The following is a 10,468-nucleotide window of genomic DNA, read 5'->3' as shown; positions in this document are numbered from 1 at the left end:
TTAACAAGAATATTATTTTCTTGGTTAAACTATAATATACAATTTTGAAATAAATCTTTATTCAAGTAAATCTTTTTCATTTAACGCGATATAATCTCATTTTAAGATTTTCATTTTGAAACTGGAGATATTATCAAAACAAGATAATTCTTTTTTTCTGTGTAGTATTTCTCAAAATAGTATTGATCCTATTTTATTATAACAGATAAATTATTATCCCTCACATACACATACATATTCTCCAAATTTTGTGTGTGTGTGTGTGTGTGTGTGTATATATACAAAAATTTTGTAAATAATTTTTTACATTATTTTATTAATTTTGTTTTTAGAACGTCGAATACACGGCAAATCTCGTGCACGGTGGTATCGCCAACGGGCGGGTTTGACCCGCTATAGTTGGAGAGGAAAAATGAAAAGAGGAAGAGGAAATGAGAGAGGCAGAGGACAAGAGAGAGGAAGAGGACAAAGGGGACGAGGAAAAGAGCTTAAATTTATAAATATTAATATGTAATATTGTTATATTAATATTATATATTTAATAAATAAAAAAATGTTATTATTTAACATGTTAGAGATCATTTATTTAATATTCCAGGAAAACATTTTGTATATGTATAAAAATATATGGACATATATAAAATATGTCCATATAAGTTTATACTAATTTTTTTTTGTAAAATTTTTGTTTGGTATAAAAAAATAAGTTATACTGAAGAGACAAAAACTATTTTAAAAAATCATTTTTGCATTGCTTTTTTACAAAAAATTATATATAAAAAATGGAAAAGATTATCCATATATAATTATATATATTGTATGAATGAGAAATATACAATTATATGTATATCAGCAATTTTTCTTATTTTTTCAAACTTAACTTTTTGTAAAAGAAATAATGCACAAATTTTTTAAAATTAGTTTCTGTCTTTTCGGTATAACTATTATTTATTTTATGTCAAACAGAAATTTTGCAAAAAAAAAGAAATTACTATAAACTTAAATGAATATTTTATATATATTTGTTTTTATATAAAAAAATTTTGCCCGGAATGACATTGTAACCGTGAATTTTTAATTGTAATGTGCTACGGATAGCCGCGGTCAATTCAGGGTTCGGGCGGCGGGCTGGTTGAATGAATGATGAAGGCAAGCGGTATACGTTTAACAATTAATATTTATTCTAGAATGTCCTAGCTAATATATACAAAGTCCCTACTCTAACAACTTACGACTAAGATCTCGCTATGCGAGTCGCGGGCGATTGGTTCTGGCGACGTGTGTCGCGGAGCGCATATGCGCGTTGGTTATTCGGTGCCGGATTGGCTGCGGCGGGCGTACGGCCCGTGTATCGGTCGGTGCGTCGATCGGCGTTAGCGGCCGGTCTTACGGATTACAATACTCGTGGCGGTGTAATCGCGGCGGTGTAATGCGTGGCGGCGTTCGTGTCGGTCGCGGTGGTAGCCGGATTGGCTGCGGCGTTACGGTCGCGGCTGCGCGGTACGGTGCGGCGTTCGCATTCGCCGAGTCGGTCGGTGCGGCGTCACGATTGGCCGCGGCGGTGCGCGACTGCGCGGTACGGCGCGGAGCTCGGCTCGACAGCCACGGTGATCAGCTGTTCGACGATCAGCTGTTATTATCGTCGAGGATCATCCCACGTGGATGATCCTCCGCGTCGGCGGTTTCCCCTCAGTACGGGGTCCCCGTGTGCGGTCGGGATCGGTAGCTCACTACGCGTACCGGGATCCGGGTGACGAGCGGGGCGGTGTTCTGCCACTCACTACGTGGCGCGAGGAAGCGCTCAGTACGCGCTAGTGCAGGAAGCCGGGTTTTAGGTTAAGTTCGGCACTCAGTGCGTGCTCTGGATGCTCAGCTCAATTCGCTGAGTGGATCGGTCGGCTCAATACGCTAGACCGGGGAGATCTGATTTCTTATCACCAGCGGAGGGCTTTTATAGCCCCCGTTGGGTGATAAGAGGAGCGGAGGTGTGCGGGGAGAACGAGATAAGCGGAGGGGACTACACGAGGTAGGAGGGTAACGGCCTCGTATCCGTATGCCTTAACGTGGCGGAGGAACGGCTCGTTACACCATATTCTTTAAATAAGAAACGTACATGTTGGCCAAGAGTGGATCCATACATTTACAAATTTTAATTTTTATATTTACTTCGTACTTTGAAAAAATCATCGTGTATATAATAATTGTACAAATTTATAAAAAGCTTGTCGGAAAATATTCCATTTATTATTACGTGGCGTATCGTATCGCCAAGACAATCCTAAGATCCAAAATCATACGGCTACAGCTATGAGAGAAAAGGAAAGTCGAGAACAGCTCGAGATAAAAAAAGACGGTTCGAGTGAGAAAGAAACGGAGCGAGGAGCAAAAGAGACGGCAGATGCTCCCGCCGCTCGACGCTGTCCGAGGAGTGGGGGACCCCTCCACGGGCGCTGCGTGCAGGCGGTGCAGGCAGATTTGCTGGTGAAAGCATCTGAACTGGCATCGCTGGTCTGGACTCGTATTCTTGTTCAGTGGTTGTTTTATCAGCCTCGCCAGCTCCTTTCTTGAATTTCGGGCTATGATCAGCGTCGGCTCTTGTCCTTCCAGAACCATGGCTTCAACGGTCAGGTTTCTCGCGAAGATCTCCACGTGAACTGTTACAGCTTCGATGGTCGTCCATTTTTCCCTCCTCAGGTATGCGGGGATATTTCTGGAGTCCGTTGTCCTTGGTAGTCGCGTTCCTTCGCGCTCTATTAGCTCAACTGCTTTATTCGTGATGACATTGAACTCACCACGTGTGTCCATAATCACTTTCATTTTATGCTCCTCGACTCTTCCTATCACCCAGTTGTTTTGTGACTGGTTGATCAGTAGGTTTGGTATGCGAGAAATATGTCTCATGCCTTTTTCGCTGATGGCATGACTCTTCCTTCGCTTTGTGACTCGCGAGGCATCATTCTCGTCAATTTGTTCTTCATTATCGGAGTTTTCCGACAACAATCTTTTTCCGAGCGACTGTTTTTTCAGCTCGTCTATGTATTGACTTCTTTGTTGGTGATGATCTTTTCGTTTCTCGTTCTCGTCATCATGTTTAATGTTTTGATCTCCTGTGATCCTTTTATTGTTTTAATTTTTCTTTTTTCTGTTTCAGGTTCCCGGATCTTCTTCGGCTTTTTCAGTGGTTCATCGATCGCGTTCACCTGCATTGGATCTTGCATCAACGCCTCTCTATGCGGCTTCAGTTGACGGGAGTTGTATACACCTATTACGCTGTCGTCGTGGTCTACAATCAGGTAAGCATTGTCGCGTATCACTTGGCCTACCCTGTAGGGTCCGTCGTACACGAGGTGTATTTTTTTCGTTAATCTTCTACTGGCATCGCTCCTTCTGTGAAGCTTGACCCATACTCGGTCGCCAGGCTCGAACGGTTTGGCCTCTTCAGACTTATCCGCCTGCACCTTTCTCTTTGCAGCTCGCTTCCTCAGGGTCTCCGCCGCTCGTTCGATTGTCGCCTGTAGTCTTGCTTCCGCTTCCTGTTCGTCCTCCTCTTCTTCTAGCGGCTTCAGACTCTCGTCGATCGGTAGCAGATTATCGTGGCCCTGATGTAGGTCCGTTGGCTTGCATCCGGTACTCGAGTGAGTGGTGCTGTTGATGGTCTTCTCCGCCCTTGAGATTATTCGGTCCCAACAAATTTGTCGGTCGTACGCGTATACCCTTATTATTCGTCCGATTTCTCTCATTACCCGTTCGACGGGATTGGACTGCGGGTTATACGGACTGGTCTTTCTGGCCGTGAGTCCCATTTCGGTCACGAATTCGCCCCATCGACCCGTTATGAATTGTCCTGCGTTATCCGTCAATAACTCATTCGGAATACCGATATCGTTGAAACATTGCATTTGCAGTGTGTCAATGATAGTATCGAGTTTTTGGTTGGGCATCAAGTAAAACTTGGTCAGCTTCGAAAACTGATCCATAATCACTGAAATGTACTTGTTACCTCTCGCGGTCTGAGGCAATGGACCAAAAATGTCCAAGGAAATTACCTTACCGGGTTTCTCTGGCAACACATAGTACATCGTACCCCTCGTCGCGCGCGTGTGGTATTTCGTTGCTTGGCAAACGTTACACGACGCAACTACGTTTCTACATAACTTATCGAGGTTATTGACTACGAAATATTGTCTCGTAAAGTCTATCGTTTTATCCGTACCAAAGTGTAGCAAATAGTTATGTATTTTGTATACTAATTGCCACCTTATTCGGTCGGGAACGACGATTTTATCGCCGTGTTCGATTTTAACACGGATCAGGTCGAGCCTTAGTTCGTATTTATCCGGTTCGCTTTCTAATCTAGACTGTAACGTCTCGTCTTGTCCTTGCGCAAATTTTAAAAATTCGACCCAGCTCGCGGTTTCGGTTTGGTCATCCGGTTCTCGGATAGCCGCTATTACCTTCGTGACTTTCGCTTTTCTCGCGTACCCGTTTTGTACGTTGTTTCGCGATAATGTGTCCGCCGTTACATTTTCTTTGCCGGGTGACAAATTTCCAAGTCGAACTCGTTTAGAAAACTTATCCAACGCGCCATGCGGCTGCTGTCGTTTGCACAGGATTTCAAAAATCTTAATGCTCGGTGGTCAGTATGGACACGGATCTTACATCCTAACAGAGTCGCGTGCCATTTTTTTAGTGCCCATACGAGCGCTAGGCACTCCATTTCTGTGACGGTATAGTTAAGCTCGGCGCCCTTTAATGACCGACTGGCATAAGCAATCGTGTACTTCCTTTCCGATTCCGCGTCGCTATATTGATATAAACGCGCTCCTATTCCGTACTTTGAAGCATCCACGAACAAACCAAATTTGTTATCGGGACGAATTATATTTAGTTTTTCGGCCTCGTCAAACGCCCTTTTAATTTCGTTAAAGGCCCTCTGTTCGACGTCGGTCTACGCAAACTTTATATTTTTCTTCAAAAAATTTTCGAGTGGTTTCGCGAGATTTGCCAGGCCCTTGATAAATCTTCGGTCCCAATTTATTAACCCTAAAAACGCTTGAATGGCTTTCTTATTCTTGGGTCTTTCAAAATTTTTTATCGGGGACTTATCGTTATGCATTTCTGCCGTGATCTCGTCGAACGTATGTCCGAGAAATTTGATTTGCGGTCGCATAAACTCGCATTTATTAACGTTTAAACGAAATCCGACTCTCTGGAGTCTATCCAACACGTAGTTAAGGTGGAACAAATGTTTTTCGATACTATTGGACGCGATTAAAATATTATCGAGATAAATAATTGTGAACGCGTCGCATTCGTCGCCTAGTGCTTTACGGATAGCTCGCGTAAACGCGGCTCCAGCGGTCTTAAGCCCAAAAGGCATTCGCTTGAACACGTATATTTGATTATCAAACATAAAGCCTGTGTATTTGGTGCTCTACGCGGCTAATGGCACTTGCCAAAACGCTTTCGCGACGTCTAGTGTAGTGAAATAACGCCAACTTCCAATTCGCCGGAAAACCTCATGTATGGTCGGCGGCTGGTCGTGGTCGTTACACATACGCTTATTGAGTTCACGCGCGTCGAGACACAAACGGATTTTTCCCGATTTTTTTACTACGACTACCAACGGATTTAAGTATTGGGTTGCCGCTCGCTCGATGGCCCCATCTCTTTCCAACTTGAGAATATGTTCTCGGACCGCCGCTCGATGGGCGTCCGGAATCGGGTATAACTTCGATCTATACGGCTTGTCGGTTTTCATAGCAATCTCGTGCTCGTAATGCGTGACTCTATCTAGCTCGTCTCGAAATAATTCGGTATATTTATTTAATGTTGCATTCAACAAAGCTTCGGCCTCGTCGATGCTTACTGCCTGAATAGCTTTTGACACATTCGCATTCGAAACTCTATTAAATCGTACCGCAAATTTGCTCTCGTGGCATTCGAGCGTAGCGGCTTGATGCAACAGAAAATCGATTCCGAGGATCATGTCGTACGATAAATTTTTCACGACATAAAACTCGTGAACAAACTCTCGGTTTCCGATTGCAAACTCAAACTGCACCTTATTGGCGATTGGTTGACCTTTGTCATTAAAGGCTCCTCGCAATAGGAACTTGCGTATCGGAATTAGTTTCATATTAATCGCTTCGGAATTCAACCTATCGCAAAGGTCCTTTGTTATGGCAGATATCTGCGCCCCTGTGTCGATCAGAGCGGTAACACGGACGTTACGCATCGCAACGCGCACGTAGGGCGTCGGTTTCGCGCTGTCCGCTCCCTAATCTTGCTCGGTTGCTTGTTCGATATCGCGCAAAAGTTCCTTAGTACGAATGATGGCTAAATGTTTCTCCTCCGCGTTGTCGTTATTCTCGTCGCGGTCACTTCCGGTATCGCGATCTTCGGTTAACGACTTTATTGCCGCGACCTTCTTTCGCTGCTTCGCGTCTTTATTTGACACGGATCGCGCTTCGGTCGTTGCCTTTTTCCTTTGATTCGATGCATATTCGCGCTTTGCCTTTTCCGCGTATTTTTTGTCATATGCGACTAACTCGCGTGATTCCGTTTCTTCGGCGTCGGATTCGGATATCGCCTCGGTTATCTGCGCTTTGTTTGAATAGTCGCTTCGCGTTCGCGTATTCTTCCACGGATATCGGCTCGCTTTTGCATCGTTTTTTGTTTTTTGTTCGCCGCGCCATTTTTCGCTACGTCTCGCGCTCGTCGCATCCCCGTTGTTTACAAGACGTTTGTCCTTGTCGGTTTCCGCACGCTTCGGCACGTAAGACTGCTTGGCTATTGTTTTCGGCGTCGCGACGTTCCTTTGTTTATCGTCGCTTGTTTTCGTTGTTTTGTTTCGCTTGCGCTCGTAGTCGAGTTCGTCGAGCAGCTTAACGAATTCTTCAACGTTCTTAACTGTCGTCGAGCGAATTTCCCTCGCAACATCGCGTCCGAAATGTCGTTTCACATTTCGTATAATTTCCGCTTCGGACATTGGCGGATTGAGATGTTTTGCCTGCTTTGCCACGTTTAAGGCGTATTCGGCCATTGAACTAGACGCGGTTTCTTTGTACGAGCCGGTGTATACTTCCTCGCGGAATCGCGCTTGCTGTTCCTCTCCCCAAAAGTAATCGAGAAACATTTCCTTCGCCTCGTAAATATCGCCGGGTTCGCGAATGTCGTACCAACTCGAGGCTGATCCGCGCATACACTTCCCAAAGAAGTACAACTGTTCGGACTCGTTAATCGTTTCGTACGCCGCGATCTTTTCGAAACGTCTAATGAATTTCATTGGATTCTGAGAATCCGTCTTTCCGTAGAATCTCAGATCCTCAAAAGGGCTCTTGAGCCAACCACCCTTGGGCAGTCTCGCTTGCACGGCCTGAGCCTCGTCTCGGGCGATCGGTACGCGCGTCGGCGCGTTTGCAAATACTTCGGTTCGCTCGCGTTCGTCACGCTCGCTTGGATTTGATTCACGCAACCGTCGTTCACGCGTCTCTAACGTCTCGAGCCTCTGACTAAGCTCTGCCATCAACAAGACGATTTCATCACTCTTACTTAAACTAATCTCCTCTTTTCGCGTGATTCTTCATTCTGTTTGATACGTCTTCGGAGGATTTCGTTTTCCTCGATTACGCATTTCACGTCCGCGGCGGACATCTCGGTAATGCCCTCTGTCATCTTTGCCTTGGATCGCGTTACGCGCTCGTCAACCGGCTTTTTCTTGGGTGAATGCTGTACCCTCGGTTTTGTGTAATCGTGAGAAGGACCAGGCTCGCTATCTGATTCCTTACTCATTTTCAGATTTTGTTTCCGATTTTCGATCTAACTCGTCACCGGTTTGCACACGGAACTCGTTTACGTAACACACGAATCGCCACACAACCTCGATAAACTGGTTTCGCAATTATCAATCGCGGTTTATTCGTTCGGGCTAGTGACGTCCTGTCACGGTCGCCATTTCGTGAGAGATGGATTGCTTTTTAGCACTTTTGGCTACCGACGGGCCTATGGCTTGCCAGAGAAACGTTCTGCTGTGTTCCGGACTTCGTTTCCGAATTTACATGCCCAAATTCGTGTATTCGTGCGAGCCTACTACTGTGACCGGGAATCGATCGGCGGAATTGAAGTGACCTTGTGAATACTTGGACTCACGTACTTGGATGTCTCCTTGACACGGTCGCCAGCTCCTTTGACCCAATAAGAAGCAAGGACTTGCAGTCCGAACGTCACAATGCCGTCGGGACTGCTGTTGCTATGCGGGAGGACGCCGCCGTCGCGTCGCTGCGCGTGCCGTCCCTGATGCTCTCGCTACGATGCTCTACTCGTCGCACCGGGCCTCGTATGCGTCGCACAAACTCACTAATCCATTTTATTTGTCTGTTTCAGGTGCTGCTGTCGTCGTAGAGGATCGCCGTCGTCGCTGGATCACCACACGGGAACTTCGCCGAGTAAGTATGATTTTGAGGTTATGTTTTTACCCGCGGTCGGGTTTTTGACGCGGTGACTTTATTTTACAGGATTCGGGCTCACCGTTTGGACGAGGATACACGAGAGAATAGGTAAGTAACTGCGCCTTAATGTTTCAACAGTAACAAAACGGTTTATTAACAGGTATGATCAAAAATGCAGAAAAAATACACACCCGTCCGCGGCGCTTATTCACACACGTGTTATCGAAAGTTAATAGAGTGGGCTAATTTGCCTCGTATTTCGTGCGCACAGACGCGTAGTATCGATCTCGCACATGCGATGCGTGTGTATGCGATTTTACGTGTCGGTCACGGAACGATCGCGCACGATGTTACATGGATCGTTGTTAACGCGCGAAAAGCTCTCGAGAGCTCTCGCAGGTGGGTTATATACCGTGCGGGGACAATCCCCCCACTCCGGTTGCTTCGGCCAATCGCGCGTAGCGTCGGTCGGGATCGCGCGGGAACGGCGCATCCGCCCCACTCTCGCTCGCACGCCCAATGGCGGTCCGCGCGCTGGCGCTGTGTCGCGGGTAGTATCGTGCTTTCCCCGCCATTCTGTTTCGACCAATCAGGTCGAAGTGCGGTCTTCCGTGTTCGGGTGTGATGGGAATTGCACCCTGTGTGTTCGGGTATTGCACTCAAAGTGCAGTTTGATTACACTAAGTGCAATCTTTATGTACCGCCTGATACTTATTCTAAGGCGTTTTTTATGCATTTTTCATGCTCTAGGTTATTAAATAAAGAAAATCTATTGGATTTCATGCTGAATATTATAATATAGTGAAATATAAAGAGAACGCATATGATACTAAAAATGAAATGTTTAATCTGAGTAGGATTATAATTAATGCGAGAAAATAGTACTCCTGCAGTTGCGACTGCAGTGTTAACATAATTAACAAAAAAATTAAGCTTGTTTTCATGAGTGTTATTAACGTAACTCAAAAATGCGTTATGTGAATTTAGCTTAACTGAATTAAGGGAAAATAATAATCCTGCAGCTGAATCTGCAGTTCTTTCAAAGCTTTAATGAAACTGATAGTTTTAACGCCTGACTGGCGATGTTCTATTAATTCAACGCGCTGGGCTTTATTTTTACAACGCGAGATAGAGTAAGAGATAATTGTTGTATTTTATAAAGAAAGTAACTAGTATTTTATTTTTGACTTTTTCTGACTTAACGCTACGGAATATATGTATTTTAATAATAGTAATGGATATAATGGACTTAGCCTAAAACTTAACCTATACACTAAATTACTTAGACGTACAAACTAAGCTTAATTAATTGAACACGAGGTCGTAGTAATAAAATTTAAAAAAAGGGGGGGGGGGTTTTCTGGGGTCCGGTGCGTGCTCCGTTATCCTCAGCCTCTCCTGTGGGCCGGGGCGTCGTCCTGGGTCTTCGGGTTAATGGTTTCGACTAAGGTCTTCTCGTCGGTCCTCCGTTTTTCGACTCGAATGACGGGATAGGCCCTGATGACGTCCCTTTCCTTGGTTGGGGCTGCTTCCGGTTGCGGCTGCTGGGCGCTCCCTAGAGGCGGTCTCAAGGTTAGATTGTAACCGATCATCACCTCGTTGGGAAACGTATTCGCTTCGGAAAATCAGATGAAAAAACTTTTAGAAGACTCTCGTCCACGTCCTTATGGTCGCCAGCTCCTTTCCCCTCCAAGAAGCAAGGAATCTCCGTCCGCCGCTCGCCGCGTTGATCGGCCGTCGCTTGGCGTCGGACAGATGCTATCTGCGCTGTCGAGAGAACTCAGCTCAGCACTTTCACTAAATGCTAATTACAACGCTCTACGCTTTCACGAGCGTGTCACTATTGCTATTTGTTTAAATAATCTTTATTTTTCTTTGTTTCAGGAGATGCTGCTTTTGCCGTCGGATCACCGCTGACTCTCTAGATCGCCTCGTCCCTCCAGGAATGTGCTCAGGTACGTTGGAAATTATTCTACGTATGAACAAGGTATCCCGGATGTTTAACAATCAAGACTTAT

Source organism: Monomorium pharaonis, chromosome 1 (genome assembly GCF_013373865.1).
Source record: "Monomorium pharaonis isolate MP-MQ-018 chromosome 1, ASM1337386v2, whole genome shotgun sequence".
Taxonomy (NCBI): Eukaryota; Metazoa; Arthropoda; class Insecta; order Hymenoptera; family Formicidae; genus Monomorium; species Monomorium pharaonis.
Note: the sequence above shows the minus strand (reverse complement) of the source record.